Below are 18,005 nucleotides of genomic sequence, written 5' to 3' on the forward strand. Positions count from 1 at the left end.
CCCCCCCACTGGCCAGCCACAGAACTTATTTCTCTGTTCTTTCCCGGGGTGCCCCATGTCTTTCATAATCCCATTCTTGCTCACATTTTGTCATCCTGTTTTGACTTTTTTATTGTAAAGCCAGTCAGATTACTTGTTATGAGTATTGTTAATATTGTCAATGTTTACATATTGTATATACTGTTTAGAGGCTAGGTTTGCCTTTACAAAACATGTTTTATGTCCTGTGTACTGCTGACCTCCTGTACACTGCCATACTAACCCATGCTGACTGACCATCCTCTGCCCTGCTGACCCCCTGTACACTGGCCTATAAACTGCTGACCCCTGCAATACACTACCATACTGATCCCTGTCCTCCACCCTGCTGACTACCTGTCCCCTGCTGTGCTGACCCCCAGTACACTCCGCTACTGATTCCTGTTTTTGTACACTGCCCTGCTGACATTTTTTACTGCACCCCCATATCAGACTGGCTAGATCCGACCCTGGGTGGTGGACGAAGACAGAAGCCCACAGCTGCCAAATTCCTGGGTCTGCAGCAGGGATGGGCTGACAGTTTGAGTCAAAGGTAGGTTCGACTCGAACATTGGCTGTTCGTGTGTTTGCTGAACACTCCAATGTATGGGGCATTCGGTGGGAAGTTTGCGCCCCATAATGCAAAGTGCTATGGCGCATTATGATTAGCCAAAACCACAGGTCAGGTGCAGTGCTTTGGCCAATCACAGCTTGAGTTCACCGGGAGAGCCATGATTGGCCAAAGTCTTGGTGACTTGGTCCAATCATGGCTCAGGGGCTAAGTCCACACCCCACATATATAAGGCTGGTTATCCAGCAGCCTTGTGCAGTGTGTTATAGGAGCAGATTTGTAGTGTTATAAGGGCAGCCTTGCGCAGTGTTATAGGGGCAGCCTTGAGCAGTGTTATAGGGGCAGCCTTGCGCAGTGTTATAGGGGCAGCCTTGCGCAGTGTTATAGGGGCAGCCTTGAGCAGTGTTATAGGGGCAGCCTTGCGCAGTGTTATAGGGGCAGCCTTGCGCAGTGTTATAGGGGCAGCCTTGCGCAGTGTTATAGGGGCAGCCTTGCGCAGTGTTATTGGAGCAAAAAAAAAAACAGTTTATAGTGCACCAAGCACAAACATATTGCACCCAAGCACAAAAATCCCATCCCACACAGAAAAATAAAGTGATATAAATCCCCTACAAAATCCCCATCATGTACAAAGGGCCATGAAGGAGCGGCAGCTGCTCACAGACAGCTAAGAGAGGGCAAGCAGCCCCTGTGCCCACGGTGAAAAGTGGTGGTCATGGATATGGTGTATCCTCTGCAGGCAGAGCATGCTTGTCCTTTTGTTCTGGTGCTGGTCGTATTATAGAGCCACAACATGTAGAAGAGGTGGTGGATTGGATAACTTCTGTCACCAAGGCTCATACTATTTTGCCTCTCACCGCAGTTGCCAAAGCGGCCTATTCCACAGGCTCTTTCTCCACCACAGATGCCCCATCATCATACACGGAGGAGTCACCGGAATTATTTGATCATAGTGTCAGTTATGTGCTGTTGGAGGATGCACAGCAATTTGAATACTCTGATGGTGCTTCCGAGGTTCATGAATTGAGTGATGTGAGCGGGGGTGCCAATGAGGGCAGTCATGCTCCCCCAGCCTCAGCACACTGCTCCAGTGACAAGGAGGAAGGGGATGATGAGGTCACTGACTGCACTTGGGTTACATCTGGTTGAAAAAAGACAAAAGTCTAGTTCAACCATTAAAAAAAAAAAGTTATGACCTTATACCCACAGTTGATCCAGAGGAAGGCAAAAAAAACCCCAGCAAAGCATGATCCAATTTGCTCCTGCGGGGAAAAAAAAAAAAAAAGGTGCTGGAGAGAACAGAGGAGGAAAGTGAGGAGGAGGCACAACTCCAATGATGCAGGATGTCCTCCAGGGGCAGGCACAAGGGCAGCCAACCGATGGCATCACATGACAGAGCTCCACAGGAGCAGGGTGCTGCTGACTCCAAACAGACTTCCAAAATTCTCTGTTGGGGGCTTTTTTTAACACGTGCAGCAGACCGCACATTGCTGCTTGCAGTCTCTGTCTGTAGCAGATCAAGCGTGGCCAAAACACCAGCTGTTTGGGCACCACATGCTTGACAAGATATACAGCATGACAAGCTGCCATGCAGCCAGTTGGCAACAGCACCTGAAAGACCCACATCCGAAAAAAGTGCAGACTTCTTCTTGCTCCTTATCTGGGATTTCTACCTCTACTCTAAAACATCAGGTCTTCTCAACAGCCTCCACTGAGAGGAGTGATGGTACAGCAATGGGTGCCACAGGTCCTGGCACCCTATCTGATAGCCATACTCCACCTGTTGATTTCAGCAGACAAATTTTGCTACCCCAGGCGCTGAACCATAAAAACAAATACTGTCCCACCCATCCACATGCTCAGCGTTTAAATGGTAGCCTGGTCAAATTGCTAGTGTTACAACTGCTGCCTTTCCATCATGTGGACTCTGCCCCCTTCCATGAATTTGCAGAATGTGCTGTACCACAGTGACAGGTTCCGAAAAGACAATTCTTTTCACATAAGGCCATTCCAGCTCTGTACCATCATGTGGAAGGCAATGTTTTGGACTTGTTGGACAGGGCGGTCAGCAGCAAGGTCCACATTACTGCTGACACGTGGACCAGCAAGCATTGTCAGTGTCACGTACCTGGCCAGAGGCTGCAATAGAGAGAGGGCTCCCCTTACGGCTAAGTGCAGTGCCCCCCTGGAGGTGGAAACAGGAGGTGCAGTGCCCAAAGAAGCACGGGTTGCCAGTAGTGTTGCTGCTTGGAAATGCCTGATGAGATGGAGCCCGTGGGTGCTCCAGTTGCAGAAGGAGTTTCTCCTGAGAACATGTGGATCCCGGAGGATGGGTAGAGTAGTCAGTAGCCAGAGCCAGGATCAATATGGAACAGCGGACAAGAGCAACGTCAGGATCAAGCCAGGGTCATACACAGAGTAGCAGCAGACAGGAGCAAGGTCAGGATCAAGCCAGGGTCATACACAGAGTAGCAGCAGACAGAGCAAGATCAAGAGCAAGCCGGGATCATACACAGAGTAGCAGCAGACAGTAGTAAGGTCAGGAGCAAGCCGGGATCATACACAGAGCAGCAGACAGGAGCAAGGTCAGGATCAAGCCAGGGTCATACACAGAGTAGCAGCAGACAGAGCAAGATCAAGAGCAAGCCGGGATCATACACAGAGTAGCAGCAGACAGTAGTAAGGTCAGGAGCAAGCCGGGATCATACACAGAGCAGCAGACAGGAACAAGGTCAGGAGCAAGCCGGGTTCATACACAGAGTAGCAGCAGACAGGAGTAAGGTCAGGAGCAAGCTGGGATCATACACAGAGCAGCAGACAGGAACAAGGTCAGGATCAAGCCAGGTCGGTAATGGATAATCAGCATTAAACTCAGGAACACAGGAACGGGAGGGGCAGACCTTATAAAGGCCACTAAGTATCGGCAATTAGTGCACCCTGCGTGTGCTGGTACGTTTCCGTGCACAGGAATGCATGATTATGTGTCACCCGCCTATGCGCATACGCACTTCTTTGCGCGAATTGACGTGGCCATATTGCGCATTGGCGCATTTGCCCGGGCTTCCTCGTCTTTTCCTCTGACAGTCAGGGACGTTACATATCCTTCATGGTGCACTGGGTAACTCTGCTAGCACCTGGGAAGGATGCAGGACAGGGTTTAATGCTGGAACTTGTTCCAACACCACGCCTCCAAAAAGATAGTGGTGATTCTGCCACATCTGTCTGCTCCACCCCCTCCTCTTCCTCTATGGCCTTTTCTGCTGAGTTGTTGTCTGAACCAGCAGTGCTTTGTAAACATTCAAGGGGGTACAAAAGCAGTCAGGCTAAAAGATGCCATGCAGTGCTTCAGCTGGTCTGTCTAGAGGACAGGAGCTACACTGGGCCAGACATTCTGTCAGCTCTGCAGGGGCAGGTTCAGTGGTGGTTAACGCCATGGCAGCTTGAGCCAACAATTTTTTGACACTGCATGCATCAGTGACACTATTCCTCTAGTCTTCTTGCTGCAGCACACACTGCGTGGAATCATAGACAGGGCACTTGAGTCAGAACAGCAGGTGGAAGAGGAGGATTTCCTATCCTTTATACAGAAACTATTCCTGCTGGGCCGCAGAACACACAGCAGTAGGAGGTAAAGGAGGAGGAGGATTCCAGCAGCATGGAAGTAGAGGATCACATACAGCAGTCTTCAAAGGGTGGTTTTCAGTCCCCAGAAACCCAGCCAGGACTAGTACATGGCTGGGAGTAGGTTGTTCCTGACAATGTCATCCTCAGTTACCCAGAGGACTCAGAATTGCCTGCCTCCTCAAAGTTACGTTGTATGGGCTCCCTGATTCTGCAAAGCCTGCATAAGGACCCGAGGTTTCGTATAGAGGGATCAATACTGGTTGGCAACCTTTCTTGATCCAAGTTACAAGGGTAAAGTTGCAGAGCTCATCCAGTCTTCGCAGAGGGAGCAGAGGATGAATATCTTGAGGATGCCTTGAAAAATTATTTATGGAATACCTTTCCAGACAATGGGAGGTTACCATTTCCTGGACAACATGTTTCTGGGGCTTCATTCTGTCAAAGGAAGAGCGGTGGAGAAGGTGGCCGGCTGACCGATGCCTTTAAACAGTTCTTTAGTCCTCAGCGCCCAGGGCTGTTAGGTTTAAGCACCCCTCTGTAGTGTCTGTATCTAGGGACAAGAGCAGACTTGGAGACCTATCCAACTGAGCATCCACTGGGTTACTGGGTCTTGAGGCTGGATCACTGACCAGAACTTACTCAATATGCTATTGAGCTACTGGCCTCTCCTGTCAGAATATATATATGTGGTGAGGCTGCATGTGCAGCAGTGAGGTAAAAAAAAAAAAAATTATATATATATAATATATATACACACACACACACACACACACACACACACACACACACACACCAAGAGGTCACCACCATAAAAAGGAGTATGCAAAAAAGAAAACAGGAACATCTAGGGTGACCTAACAGTTTATATATAAATAAAATAGATCAAAGATAAAGATTGATATAAATAAAAAATGCATGATAATTTTTTATTCAAGCAAGGTATACAAACAGATTATATTACACAGATCATAAAATATGAATTACACTTGTCGAGGGTGACAAATTACGCATTTCACAGTAACAACTCTTAAGTGAATAGAAAATATATATGTAAAATCAATTTACATGCATTGGAACAAATCATAAATACTTCACAACTTGCCCATAAAGGGAACAAAATGAAAACACTATGCCAAGAGAAAAAAAAAGGGGGGTGAACCAAAACACTTACAAAAACATTGTGACGACTCTCAGGATCTAGTCACCTCCGTTCGAACCAAGGGGAGGCATATGACAGAGACCATTGATGGATACTCATAGACGTCATAATAACAATTCCAGTGCGCAAATGTATGAAACCAACAAATGGACGCTAAGTCTTGATAGATAATATCTCACAAAACTACTTATACATATTTAGTAGCATGACTAAAACCCATGCAAGAGAAATCAAGAGCAAAAGAGATCAAACAACCACGTCTCTGCTCAAAATGAGAAAATGGGTGTGTATCTCCAGTAAATTAACACAACAGGGAGGCAAGCCCCAATCCATGTATGAACTAGATACGTGATTTAGAAAAGCCTCTCTAAAAGAACTAAAACAAGACACACAAAAAAAAATTGGAGCAGTCAATACTACACAATAATATTCGACTAAGAATCCAAGACTATATATCAATTTAGAATACTTGCCGATACAGAAGTATAACAGGTGAGCAACCTCCATAGTTCTTATACATGTGCTATCACAGATGGAAAAGAGAGTATACTGACTAGGAACCCATCCTTATAGTCCCTGTGCCTCCCAAGGACCCGCCCCAAATTCTCCAGCCCAACGCTGCCCATCACGGAATTGGTCAGTGACCATAGCAGGGGGCGGTCCTTTTCCCCATGGAGAGCCTCACAGCTGATGATACCAATATAAGTAATAAAAATACTAGATTATTACCATGAATTACAAAAAACCAAAATGGCTGCCGCATTGTGCATTTGCACTATGGCATGCATGCTCAGAAGCAAATACAGCTAAAAAAAGCCTACATTGGACAGAGCACCATCTAGAGGACAAAAGCAAAACATATCTATTAAAAAAGAGTGGGCCTGTCTGAACCACCAGAAGCTCACAAAACCAGGGTGGACATGATTTGAATGGAGCTAAGTAATCCTAGATGACCTGCACAAAAAAAAAAAAAAAAAAGGGGGGGGGGGGAGAAAATGCAAAATTAATCAGGCATATGTTGATTATCTTGGAGTGAGTGTTCATCATTTTGAACCCATAGAGCTCACAATCTTAACAAATACAACAGTAGAAAACGTATCACATAATATATAACAAGTAAATTATCCCAAAGAAAGAGATACAAGAATATTTTAAACAACTACAAAAAGTCAGATACAGACCAAGACATTCAGTCTCTGTCAAAAATGAAGCAAAGCTTATATAATCATTTAGTCCAGGGGGGGGCAATCTTAACTTTTTCTTGCGTATGGTCACCTTGAAATAAAAGAAGTTCCTGAGGGCTAGCTTTAACTCTATGATATGCCCGTTTGAAGGATTTTTTGCTGTATCCACATGTAACGAACCTACAGTATCTTGCAATAATTTAGATTGTACCTCAAAATTTGATTCATTAGAACAGTTTCTGCACACATAAGTACTGGCCCACTGGAATCACATGTCTTGGGTGCGTGCTCTCAGCATGTAACAATGAATTGCCCGCAGTGTCTTTCCTAAAAAGATCAGTAAAAATCTTACTAACTGAATCTTTATGAATGGTTAGGTCCAAAAAGGTAAAGATGAGTTATGAAAATTCAAAGTGAATTGAAGATTCCAATCATTAGTATTGAGACAATTGACAAATTCAGACAACAGATCTTGAGATCCTGTCCATAGAATCAATATGTCAACAATATATCTTTTCCATAACGACACATATTGGAGGTATTGTGACAGCACATCTGAATTAAAGATCAACTGCTTCCACCCCCCCCCGGGTACAAATTGGCATAGGACGGGGCACATGTGGTCCCCATCACCATACCTTGCACCTGGAGGTAGTGAGAGCAGTCAAAAATAAAGGTATTATGTGTCAGGATAAATTCCAGCAATTCTAGAATAAAGGTGGTGTATGGATAGTATTCCCTACTTCTTTCTCCCAAAAAGGTTCCTGTCATATATATGCCCTTTTTGTGTGGAATTCATGAATAAAGGCACTCGCCATCAATGGATGCCAAAATCACATGTTGATCCACCACTAATTTGTCTAGAATGGTCAACAGGTGTATCGTATCCTTTTAGATAAGATGGCAAACTCTCATCATGAGAACGAAGATAGTCATCTACTACTTGGCTCACCCTCTTTGTCAAAACTATTTATGTTAGATATAATTGGACAGCCCGGAGGGTCAGTATGCCTTTTGTACGTTTTTGGTAACGCATAAATGGTATATTCGGATGTGTGATTTTAAAACAATCTCGAGTATCCTTAGTGATAATTGCTTGTGTATATGCCCTATCAATAATTTGGAAAAAAGAGCCCTGAAATGAAATGATAGGTGAAATGGGTTTATACCAAGACTTATTTTTCAAAATGTTTTCACACAAAAACATATTGTTGTTGAGTCATAAGAACTACATTACCTCCTTTGTCGGAGGGTTTAATTACCAAATCATGGCGTTTCTGTAGGTTCAATAAGGCATCAGATTCACTTTTCATAAGGTTAAATTCAAAACTTTAATACTATTGAAGGTGTCTTCATTGATGGTTGAGCAAAAGTTAAGACCCAACTTTAAAAGATTATATTCATCAGAAGTGAATGAAAAAGGTGTCAAATTAACTTGAAAATCAGTATTACCCAATGAATGGGATGTATTGTGTGTTAATTGGAGTGTATCTGTGAATTGCGATCACTTCTGTCTTTGTGATTGAGAATGGATTCTAAACAATCCTCCTGTTCTGCATTGTGTGAGTCAATTGACCCTTGTGCTTTCTGCATATTAGTAGTAGAACCGTCTCCAAATCTATTACCTCTCTGATTGTGCTGTTTGACCGGATTAGTGATCTTAGATGGTGGACCCTTCCATTTGGTGGCCCCTAAAGGTTGCTTGTGTTCTGTTCTTGCACTTGTTGGGCCCCTGCCCACCTTGTTGAGTCGTGCCCCTACACGTTTCATAGGTCTTCCACTATGGTATGTTGTACCTTGGGAAGAAAAAACTGAAGATGTGGTGGAGTTATCTGATATATACCCATCCAGTTTCTCATTCGTCCTAGAAAGAAATGATCTGTTGCATCTCACATTATGCCATTTATAGGTGCGACCCATCTGAAAGGCAATTAAATCCTTTGTAAACTTTTTATCTTTAGTGGAAATTAGCTGGCTATTAAAGTCTTCAATCATGTCTTTAAGTTTAGAATTTTGTATACTAAAAGATGGTACATCCTTAAAGTTTTGTAATTTTTCAGAAATTTGTTGAATCTCAATAACTATTCTAAGGACTTCATTATCATAATGTTGTTTCAACATATCAAGCATATTAAGGAAGCATGTTGTTAAATTTTGTTCTCATTTGATTTTTTTAAGTCCTGTGAGAGATTTGGAATAGTTGGAAACACCTGTATTCATAAGCCAAAAGGAATAGTCTTGGTCTCCCAGTATTGTCTAAAATAAAAACTATGCCAATAAAACCTAGATTTTTGTTCTAGAAGTTGTTTTAACTGCAACATATAGACAGCATTCTCGTTGTCTGTTTTTCGGGATCCTACTGCTTGTGTTTTCCACCAACACACCATTTGTCAATATATATATATATATATATATATGTGTGGTGAGACTGCATGTGCAACAGTGAGGTAAATATATACATACACACCAAGAGGTCACAACCCTAAAAAGGAGTATGCAAAAAAGAAAAAGAAAACAGAAACATCTAGGGTGACCTAACAGTGTATATATATATATATATATATATATATATAAATAAAATAGATCAAAGATAGAAATTGATATATGTATAAAAAATACATGACAATTTTTTATTCAAGCAAGATATACAAACAGATTATATTACACAAATCATAATATATGAATTACACTTGTTGAGGGCGAAAAATTATGCGTTTTGCGGTAATAACCGCTTCTTCAGACTTTTATGCTCAAGTGTGCCAAATATCTATCTCTATGAACAGAAAATATATTTGTAAAATGAATTTACCTGCATGGGCAGAGATCATAAATACTTCACAACTGGCCCATAAAGGGAACAAAATGAACACACAACGCCTAGAAAAAAAAATAGAAAAGAAAAAAACAGGGGTGAACACTTACAAAAACAATCTGACGACTCTTAGGAACTAGTCACCTCTGTCCGAACCAAGGGGAGGCATATGAAAAGACCATTGATGGATACTCATAGATATCATATTAACAATTCCAGAGCACCAATGTATGAATAATCTAAAAAAATCAAATGAAACCATCAAATGGACACCTGAGAAAATAGGTGTGTATCTCCAGTAAACTAACACAACAGGGAGGCAAGCCCCAATCCAAGTATGAACTAGATATGTGATTAGAAAAGCCTCCCTAAAAGTGAATAACGCAAGACACAAAAAAACTGAGGCAGACAATACTACACAATATTATTCAACTAAGAATCCAAAACTATACAAGTGAAACTCGAAAAATTAGAATATCGTGCAAAAGTTAATTTATTTCAGTAATGCAACTTAAAAGGGGAAACTAATATATGAAATATACTCATTACATGCAAAGCAAGATAGTTCAATCCATGATTTGTCATAATTGTGATGATTATGGCTTACAGCTCATGAAAACCCCAAATCCACAATCTCAGAAAATTAGAATATTACATGCAATTAATAAAACAAGGATTGAACAATATCGGACCTCTGAAAAGTATAAGTATGCTCAGTACTTGGTTTGGGCCCCTTTTGCAGCAATTACTGCCTCAATGCGCCGTGGCATGGAAGCTATCAGCCTGTGGCACTGCTGAGGTGTTATGAAAGACCAGAATGCTTCAATAGTGGCTTTCGGCTATTCTGAATTGTTCAGTCTCATGTCTCTCATCTTTCTCTTGGCAAAGCCCCATAGATTCTCTATGGGGTTCAGGTCAGGCGAGTTTGCTGGCCAATCAAGCACATTAATCCCACGGTCATTGAACCAGGTTTTGGTGCTTTTGGCAGTGTGGGCAGGTGCCAAGTCCTGCTGGAATATGAAGTCAGCATCCCCATAAAGCTCGTCTGCGGAAGGAAGCCTGAAGTGCTCCAAAATCTCCTGGTAGACGGCTGTGTTGACCCTGGACTTAATGAAGCACAGTGGACGAACACCAGCAGATGACATGGCTCCCCAAATCAACACAGATGATGGAAACTTCACTCTGGACTTCAAGCATTTTGCAGTGTGTGCCTCTCCATTCTTCCTCCATACTTTGGGTCCTTGGTTTCCAAATGAGATGCAAAAGTTGCTCTCATCAGAAAAGAGGACTTTGGACCACTGAGCAACAGACCAGGTCTGTTTTTCTTTAGCCCAGGTAAGATGCTTCTGACGTTGTTTGTTGTTCAGGAGTGGCTTGACAAGAGGAATACGACATTTGAAGCCCATGTCCAATATCCATCTGTGTGTGGTGGTTCTTGATGCACTGACTCCAGCCTCAGTCCACTCCTTGTGAAAGTCCCCAACACTTTTGAATGGCCTTTTCCTGACAATACTCTCCAGGCTGCTGTCATCCCTGCTGCTTGTGCACCTTTTTCTTCCACACTTTTCCCTTCCACATAACTTTCTATTAATGTGCTTTGATACGGAACATCCAACTTCTTTTGCAATTACCTTTTGAGGCTTTCCCTCCTTATGGAGGGTGTCAGTGATGGTTTTCTGCACAACTGTCAGGTCAGCAGTCTTTCCCATGATTGTGATTCCTACTGAACTAGACTGAGAGACCATTTAAAGGCTCAGGATCCCTTTGCAGGTGTTATAGCTTAATTAGCTGATTAGAGTGGGACACTTTGAGCCTAGAATATTGCACCTTTTCACAATATTCTAATTTTCTGAGATTGTGGATTTGGGGTTTTCATGAGCTGTAAGCCATAATCATCACACTTATGACAAATCACGGCTTGAACTATCTTGCTTTGCATGTAATGAGTCTATCTCATATATTAGTTTCACCTTTTAAGTTGCATTACTGAAATAAATTAACTTTTGCACGATATTCTAATTTTTCAAGTTTCACCTGTATATCAATTTAGGATACTTGCCGATATGGAAGTATAATAACAGGTGAGAAACTGCCATAGTTCCAATACATGTGTTATCACAGATGGAAAAGAGAGTATACTGACTAGCAACCCATGCTTATAGTCCCTGTGCCTCCCAAGGACCCACCCCAAATTCTCCAGCCCACCACTGCCAACCACTGAATTGACCATTGACCATAGTAGGGGGTGTGGAAAGGGGCGGTCCTTTCCCCCATGGAGAGCCTCACAGCAGATGATACCAATATAAGTAATAAAATACTAGATTATTACCATGTGTGTTACTCAGCCGGCCATGTGGACCAAACAAAACAAAAAACAAAAATGTCTGCCAGGTTGGAAGTGACATCATCCCAGAACTTACAGTGTTCAGGCACCACCAACACCCAAGGCTCAATTTTTCTGCACCTGTATGCAGAAAAATACCTGCATTAAAATGTATGCCTATATACCTGCATATAATTAGAATTTTTAAAGCAGGGTCCAATCCTGCACTCATTAAGAATTACTCTGAAGGGTTACGGTGTGAAGGCACCACCAACTGTTTGCCCGCCAAACACCCCACAATGCACTGTGCTCTCACAGTGCACAGTATCCACCTGACACTATATAAGACAGAGGGAAGAATACCCCCCCCCCTCAAAAATAAGAAATTAAATATAGCATAATAATTAAAATAAATAATATGAGCAAAAAATACATTAAAAAAAACCCAAATCTGGTATAGATTGGGGGGGGGAGACCCTCACTGTTTTTTTGATAAACATGTAATTAAAAAAAAATGTCAGTCCTGCTGCAGCAGGTTCTATACATTGTACAGATGTGCAACTTTGCAGGTAGTTTAAGGGGGACCCCCAGGCATGATATTTAAAAGAATTTTTCAAATGTTTTGATTGCTTTCAGCAATGAAAAATACGGTACTTTTTGAAAAAAATGTTTTCACTGATTCTTGGCCCTCAGGGCTGTACCCAAGTCCCCATACCCCTTTTATGGCCAATATCTTGCATATAAGCCTTCAAAATGGGCACTTTTGAATTTGCCAGTTCGTGTCCCATAGACTTTAGGCATTCGGTTCGAAATTTGCGGCAAACTTTTGGTCCGTTTAAATGTTCTACCGCAAACCGAACCAGGGGGTGTTCGGCCCATCGCTAGTCTGCACCATTATTACATTATTTAGATTACTTTAAAGAGTCTGATCCTCCCTTCTTTTATGATAACCTTGAGCTAGGGCTTGAGCTAGGGGTTGGTCTCACTTATTAGAGAATGCAAAGATTCCACATTATCTAATACAGTTTCAGTTTTGTACAAAGAATCACTGTAAAAATGAATGATTATTGTAGCACTACCCCCTTAGGAGTCGCTGAAGTTTGAGTCTCTGCACAGCCAGGCAACACACATTTCCTTTGCTCACACTTGCATCAGGAAATAGAAACCAGTCCTTGAGCTCTGTTTTGAAGTTTTATTAGGGGAATAGGATAGGGTAAGGTGTGTATGGGATGCCTAAGGATAATGGCAACAGAGGACAAACTCCTTAGCAACTCTCTACAAGTCTTTACAGCAAACATTATTCTGGAGAGCTAGCCAGCATCTGCTATAGTACTGCCCCAGACCCCAAATGAATCATCTCCTCATCCAGCTGTACTGTGTGAATCTCTGGGCAGGAGATCCAGGGCTTGCCACTACAGTGTGAATCCGATTTCCCTCCAGAGTGCTTCTTTCCCCTTACTGGCCCAGAGGGTGCAGGTCTACTCACTCAATCCTTCTCCTGCACTGCTGGTAGGTTGGTGGCTGCTACCAGGTCTTCTAGCTGGGCTGCTCCTTCCCTGCTGCACACATGGTCCTCTCTCTGGGAGCCGGTGAAGTCCTGAGCTTTCCTCCCTCCAAGGTCCTCTGTCTGTCGGTATGCCCCTCTCCATCTGGGCCCCCTCCAAGGCTCCTGCTCTCCAGCCTCTCCTCCTCATCTTCCACCTGAACTCTCTTCCTCCTCTCTCCCCTCTGCTGAGCAGGCTCTGCTGCTCTTAAAGGCTGTCCTAGCCCCTTGCCAAGCCTCCTGTTGGGGATTGGCCAGGATCCTCTTAAGAGTACAGACCAGCCACTCCTCACCTCTATCCACTGCTTCTAGATCTTTTTCCTAAGCTCTAATGCAGGGGAAAGTTATAGATAGCTGGTCTGCAGAGCCTCTCAGCCTGCGTATGATAGCCAGGTGGGTCAAATTGCGGTCAGGGTTGCCCTCCTGTAACCCTCCTTTCTCCCTCCTTTCTGAGAATTGAACTAGAGCTTTCCAAATATAACTAAGAGGGTGCTACATTATATTCAAAGAGCATATACTGTAAGTAAAAGTCTGGTTGTTAAAGCTTTACATAGCATCTCAGCATGTGTATGTGACATGTGTTATGTGTTTCGTTACAAATCAAAATTCTGAAAAAAATTTCGGCAGTTGGAGATTCAGATGTATCCAAATCTCTGAATCACAACAGTAACGAATTTCAACAAATCTTAAATAAATTGTAATGAAAACAACAAATTTATTTGTATTCATTCATTTCATTTGGATGTCATTATGCAATAGTTTGGGCCTTTTGGTAATGTTTGAAGCGTCCAAAATAACGTAACAACATAACAAATCATCCGAATTGATTGGGAACCTTACAATTTATTCGGATGAGAGTGGCGCGGTAGCCAATTCTTTTTGCATTACCATTTTTTCATTATTGTAAAACAGGGCTTGAAATTTCCACTCTCCTGGAAATTATGGTGGGGGCGAGTGTGTGCCCCAGGGTCGTCTTGCTGAGCAGGCTTGGAGCTCAGGCCAGATCTGTCATTGGCACTGGGAGCCGTCAGACTGCTCAATAGCTGAGCGCAGTGAAAGCAAAGCAAGGAGTGTGTGCTGTGCCCTCTGCCTCCCCCTAGAGTGCAGTACCCAGATCTGTGAGTGAACAACAAAGTACAGCAACTTTTTATGGGGGGTGGGGTGGTGTGTGTGCGTGTGTGTGTCTGTGTATGTACATGTGTGTATCTGTACATGTGTCTGCGTGTATGTACATGTATGTGTGTACATGTGCCTGTGTGTGTGTGTACGTGTCTGTGTGCGTGTGCATGTACATGTGTGTATGTATGTACGTGTGTGTGTACATGTGTCTATGTATGTATGTACATGTGTTTGTGTGTATGTACATGTGTCTGTGCATGTGTATTTCTGTGTATGTACATGTATCTGTGTGTATGTGTGTCTGTACGTGCCTGTGTGTGTATACATGTGTCTGTATGTGTGTGTGTGTGTGTGTGTGTGTACATGTGTCTCTGTGCGTGTGTACATGTTTCTGTGTGTATGTACATGTCTGTGTGTGTGTACAGGTGTCTCTGTGTGTTTGTTGGTGGCGAGTAACTCTAAGGCCTGGCTAGTAGCTCAGGACTTGAAATTTTAGGCCCTGTAAAATATACACTATATATGAAATGAAAACATACTGCAATAAATATAGTAAGGTATAAAAGTGAAATAAGATGATTCCTACTTATTATATTTAGGTTTTATGGCAGTGGATCCATCACAATATCCAAATCATAAGGAATTAATCCAAAATTAATTTAGTTACATTTGTTAATTTCGTTACTCCAGTCAATATCATCCAATCAGGTCATGTTTCTGTGTGGATTGGACTAGCAGGGATGACTCAGAGTGCATAAGCAATCTCCTGAAATAATGAATTAACACATTCAAATGAATATAGCCAATCTTTCAAAATAACTTCTAAAATATGAATTGATTTGGAACAACAAATATATGAAACAAACTCTAAAAAAGATTTTTTAACGATATTTTTTAACGATAACAAATATGACAAAACAAAATTATTTACTTAATGAATCTGAAACAAAACAAAAACATATTTTTTTCATTTTTCATTTTTTTTGTTTCTAACATCTCAAATTTCAGCATCTCACATATTTTGAAAGGATGGACTTCTAACCCCTGTGCTCTATGCAGTCCTGACCCCTGCACTCTGTGCACTGCATACTACTTACCCCTGTGCTCTGTGTATTCTGCACTCCTGACCCCTGTGCTCAGTGTGTTGCATGCCCACCATCCTTGTCCTCTGTGTTTTGTGTAATCCTGATCCCTGTGCTCTGTGAATTATGTACCATTGACCCCTGCACTCTGTGCCTTACATACTTTTGCCCCCCGCATTCTGTGTCTTAAACACTCCTGACCCCTACACACTGGGGTTTATTTACTAAAGCTGGTTCACACAGAATCTTGTGCACTTCTGCATAGAAACCAATCAGCTTATGGGTTTTATTGTTAAAGCTTAATTGAACAAGCTGAGGTTAGAATTTGATTGGCTACCATGCACAGGTGCATGAGATTTTGAGTGAACCAGCTTTAGTAAATAAACCCCTCTGTGTATTACACACTCTTGACCCCTACACTATGTGCCTTAAGTACTCATGACACCTGCACCTTATGAGTTACATATTCCTGACCTCTGCACCAGGTGCATACTACTGACATTTGCTCTCTGTGCCGTGTGTATTCCTGACCCCTGTGCTTTGGGTAATATATACTTTCCATGCTTGTTCTTCGTGCCTTACACACTCCTGACACACTCTGTGTCATACATACTCCTAACCACTGCACTCTGTGCCTTACACATTTCTGACCCCTGCATTCTCTACAGTATGTACCGAGCAGTGTGTCCTATATACGTCTGACACCTGCACTCTGAAGATTGCACACTCATGACTCTCAGCTGTGTGTGTGTTGAGTACTTCTCACCCCTGCATTTGTACATTACATACACCTCACCCCTGTGCTCTATGCTATACATACTCCTACCCCTTGTACTTTGTGCATTACCTACTCCAGGCATCTGCACTGTAAGTTACAAACTTTATGTTATTTTGTACAGTACATTTTGGATACAGCATGGAAGGGATGGAACTCTCTCAGTTTTATTACTGTATATGTCTTTCTTTAAGCAGTTTCAACATTTTTGTTTGTCCCTGAGATAGAAAAACTTGTGTCTTATGGGACAGAAAATGAAGGGTAACCTCTCCAAAGGGACACGGACAAAAATACTGACAGATTTACACCTATTTTTACAAACATATTTTTACAAACATGGCTACAGAAATTCTTTAATAAATACACACATTGATTACAGTTTTGTATATTAGGAGTTCTGCTTTAAGTAAACAGTGCAAACTGTGGTGATGTTAAATAACCTGTAAGGACCCATCATAAACAAGCTCACACTAGTATGTTTACAAAGCTGAGTTACTGCACATTACTGCTCCTGCACATTATTGTTCCTTGCACTATAATACATACAGCCACTTATAAATGTAATTCAGCTAAACTCCGAGAGTATTATTCAGGGAAAATCAAAGGGTTTATGCGTATACGCAGTTAAAGATTTGACAGAGAAGTGACTATTCCTAGCTTTAATTGTGCTAGTATTGGCATATTTCTGTCTGATCTCTAATCGCTTTTCCAGTCTGTTGGAACACATATTGTAAACAGTCTTTTCACTAAGCCAAGGCCTCACCAAATGACACCAAATTCAAGCAGATCTCTTAGCTACCAATGAAATGTGCCTATGTATGAGAACCTTCAGATGCACAACCTTCCCAATTCTATGGATAGGATTTTCCAGTAACTAATGTTACCCCAAGACAGGACTGGTACCATGAACGCATGATCAATACTTGGACATGCATGCATATTATATATAACTATGTAGATCTGAGCAATAGTTGATTGGAAATACAGTAAGCACTGCGGTCAACTTCTGTCCAATGTCTATGGTCAAATTCCAGGCCAAAACAGTCAAGCAATAATATATGTTTTCTTGTTCTCTGGGAGCCAGTGAGTTAAATAGTAACCAAACTCAGAGATAACCTACCTTGTACATGGCACGTTTCCACCCAGGAAAAACAGAAATAATAATAATAGTAATAAAAGAAAACAATTACCTCCAACTTCCTTAGCTGGCAACGTTCAGGATACTGCAATGCTTGTTAGTATCTCTGTAGACTGTACGCTCAGTCTATGCGTTTGTGACTAGATAAGTATAGCTTTTATGTCTACCCCCCTCCCACCCCAGCCTGCTTGTGTTTCTCTGCCTAGAAAGTAGGTCACTGTGTCGCTGAGTTCTGCGGGAAGGAGGAGGTCTGGCACAGCTCCAACACAGGCACAGGGATTACCAAGCAACCAGTAGCTTTGCTGATACCAGTGCATGATGAAAATAAGGAAACATTTTACCTAGACATGGTTTTAAGTGTTTGAAATAATACACCTCAATAAATGGAAACTGGAATGAAACACTCACAACAGAACGTGGCTTAGGCCTCATGCACACTGGATGTTTTTTCAGTTGCTCCTAGAGATGTCTGGCATTTTTCTTTCCTGCCTCTAAACGCCCCTACATGTTAGCCTATGTGTCCATGCATGCACACACTGGCTTTTAGAGGAGTTTAGAGGCATATGCGTTTAGAAACAGAAAACAAAACCCACTGACAGCGCATCCAGTAGCATCTGCGTATTGGCAGAAAAAAACGCTTGATAAGTGGAAACGTGTCTA

General features: G+C 42.3%; 1 protein-coding gene across 5 annotated transcripts in view; it reads right to left on the reverse strand.

The window, feature by feature from the left end:
* The window catches only part of LOC149474388 (F-box/LRR-repeat protein 21-like), an 87,334-nt gene extending 69,799 nt beyond the window's left edge, over positions 1–17,535 (reverse strand). For 3 of the 5 annotated variants that reach the window (XM_089663915.1, XM_089663795.1, XM_089663987.1), the window contains exon 1: positions 17,398–17,535. The gene's annotated coding sequence lies outside the window, so the exon portion shown is untranslated. Of the gene's footprint in view, positions 1–9,365; positions 9,434–17,397 lie in introns of all 5 variants that reach the window. The other 2 variants (XM_089664062.1, XM_089663854.1) reach the window with 1 other exon arrangement.
* Between the last annotated feature and the right edge of the window lie 470 nt (positions 17,536–18,005).

This window comes from Staurois parvus, unplaced genomic scaffold (assembly GCF_062004578.1).
Source record: "Staurois parvus isolate SC_StPar_1 unplaced genomic scaffold, SC_StPar_1.0 ptg000006l, whole genome shotgun sequence".
In the NCBI taxonomy this organism is placed as follows: domain Eukaryota; kingdom Metazoa; phylum Chordata; class Amphibia; order Anura; family Ranidae; genus Staurois; species Staurois parvus.